The sequence below is a fragment of the Oncorhynchus gorbuscha genome, linkage group LG14, assembly GCF_021184085.1.
Source record: "Oncorhynchus gorbuscha isolate QuinsamMale2020 ecotype Even-year linkage group LG14, OgorEven_v1.0, whole genome shotgun sequence".
In the NCBI taxonomy this organism is placed as follows: Eukaryota; Metazoa; Chordata; class Actinopteri; order Salmoniformes; family Salmonidae; genus Oncorhynchus; species Oncorhynchus gorbuscha.
In genome coordinates, this window is record NC_060186.1 from 79,933,933 (window position 1) to 79,936,432 (window position 2,500).

General features: G+C 49.0%; 1 long non-coding RNA gene across 4 annotated transcripts in view; it reads left to right on the plus strand.

The window, feature by feature from the left end:
- LOC123995465 overlaps window positions 1-2,500 on the plus strand; it is a 7,580-nt gene that overhangs the window by 230 nt on the left and 4,850 nt on the right. For 2 of the 4 annotated variants that reach the window (XR_006831847.1, XR_006831846.1), the window contains exons 1-2: window positions 324-432; window positions 2,090-2,194. This is a non-coding gene — a long non-coding RNA (uncharacterized LOC123995465). Of the gene's footprint in view, window positions 35-323; window positions 433-2,089; window positions 2,195-2,500 lie in introns of those variants that run through there. The other 2 variants (XR_006831848.1, XR_006831849.1) reach the window with 2 other exon arrangements.

Consider the following 2,500-nt stretch of genomic DNA (forward strand, 5'->3'; position numbering starts at 1 on the left):
GGTTCAATGGAACTGTTACCATTCAGCTTTTCAGGTAAATATTTTTTTTAGTTTAAAAAATATTTCTCTGGAAGTTCTGCTTGTAGTTTATAAAAAGTTAAAGGCTACTGAGTGAAGTAAAATGTTTCTGATAGTTGCTTTAGGTAATGTGGAGAGTCATTTTTTTAACAATCTATGTAAAAACCTAAAGTACTTATAATTAATAGCTTTGAGTGAGTCACATGTTCTGTGCCCTCTCATCATCAAATCGCCTTGATTTGCTGTGCCATTTGAGCTGAGAGTGGGATCGGGAGATGGGGCGAGACGGGGGAGGGGATGGGGGGCCGGCAGCAGGTGTTGGAACAGTTGTTAGGTGATGTCTCTCTATCTGTTGTTTACGACGTTGGGACAACGGCACTCCGGAGCAGTAGCAGGACATGACGCCTCTGTCAGGTGAGGAGATCAGAGGAGAGGAATGTTCTGTAGGACAGCAGTGTGTTCTCTAGGAGAGGAGAGGGGTGTTCTGGAGGACAGCAGAGTGTTCTCTAGGAGAGGAGAGGGGTGTTCTGGAGGACAGCAGAGTGTTCTCTAGGAGAGGAGAGGGGTGTTCTGGAGGACAGCAGAGTGTTCTCTATGAGAGGAGAGGGGTGTTCTGGAGGACAGCAGAGTGTTCTCTAGGAGAGGAGAGGGGTGTTCTGGAGGACAACAGAGTGTTCTCTAGGAGAGGAGAGGGGTGTTCTGGAGGACAGCAGAGTGTTCTCTAGGAGAGGAGAGGGGTGTTCTGGAGGACAGCAGAGTGTTCTCTAGGAGAGAAGAGGAGTGTTCTGTAGGACAGCAGAGTGTTCTCTAGGAGAGGAGAGGGGTGTTCTGGAGGACAGCAGAGTGTTCTCTAGGAGAGGAGAGGGGTGTTCTGGAGGACAGCAGAGTGTTCTCTATGACAGCAGAGTGTTCTCTAGGAGAGGAGAGGGGTGTTCTGGAGGACAGCAGAGTGTTCTCTAGGAGAGGAGAGGGGTGTTCTGGAGGACAGCAGAGTGTTCTCTAGGAGAGGAGAGGGGTGTTCTGGAGGACAGCAGAGTGTTCTCTAGGAGAGGAGAGGGGTGTTCTGGAGGACAGCAGAGTGTTCTCTAGGAGAGGAGAGGGGTGTTCTGGAGGACAGCAGAGTGTTCTGTAGGACAGCAGAGTGTTCTCTAGGAGAGGAGAGGGGTGTTCTGGAGGACAGCAGAGTGTTCTGTAGGACAGCAGAGTGTTCTCTAGGAGAGGAGAGGGGTGTTCTGGAGGACAGCAGAGTGTTCTGTAGGACAGCAGAGTGTTCTCTAGGAGAGGAGAGGGGTGTTCTGGAGGACAGCAGAGTGTTCTGTAGGACAGCAGAGTGTTCTGTAGGACAGCAGAGTGTTCTGGAGGACAGCAGAGTGTTCTCTAGGAGAGGAGAGGGGTGTTCTGGAGGACAGCAGAGTGTTCTCTATGACAGCAGAGTGTTCTCTAGGAGAGGAGAAGGGTGTTCTGGAGGACAGCAGAGTGTTCTCTAGGAGAGGAGAGGGGTGTTCTGTAGGACAGCAGAGTGTTCTCTAGGAGAGGAGAGGGGTGTTCTGGAGGACAGCAGAGTGTTCTCTATGACAGCAGAGTGTTCTCTAGGAGAGGAGAGGGGTGTTCTGGAGGACAGCAGAGTGTTCTGTAGGACAGCAGAGTGTTCTCTAGGAGAGGGGTGTTCTGGAGGACAGCAGAGTGTTCTGTAGGACAGCAGAGTGTTCTGTAGGACAGCAGAGTGTTCTGTAGGACAGCAGAGTGTTCTGTAGGACAGCAGAGTGTTCTCTAGGAGAGGAGAGGGGTGTTCTGGAGGAACACCAGAGTGTAATCTGGGGGCCTGAAGGCATGCTTCTGTTATCTGAGGCTGAGGTGTCACAAGGTTTGTGTCTTTGATCTACAGTGGAGTGGCAGGAAAGTGAGGACCATGTCAGTTGCTGTTGGTTTTGTCATTGTCCTTTTAGATTCTTGAGGGTTCTTAGAATTCATTCCAGGTTCTAATAATTTGTTCCAGAGAAGAAGTAGGATTTAAGGTAGAATTTTAAGCATAGTGTTTTCAGTGGAGCCTGCTCTGTTCTACTCCATTTAGAAAAGTGGAGTGACTGTCTGCGTGGCCTTCTTCCTAACACACACACTACGAGTGGAGACGAGGAGGATTCTGGGATGTGGACGAGACAGTGAATCGCAGAAAAAGGTACAGAAAATGATTTGTGTTGTAAATGGACTGTTTTTACCATTTTTATCTTTGTTGTCTTAAAGCCAGTTTAGTTGTTGAGACTGAGTCATAGGTTGTTGTCAGGGGTTTCGGGCATCTCAATGTTGATGTCATGGTAAGTGACCTTTATGTGGTAGAGGTCAGCCAGCCTCATCCCTCTGAGTTACGTAGACACATGCTGTCTAAAGTTACTTACCACGAGGGAAAGGACAGACAGCCGGTCAACTAATATGGATGCAGCATTATCCATCCAACTTATCCTCCTTAGACTGGCGTTATCCATCC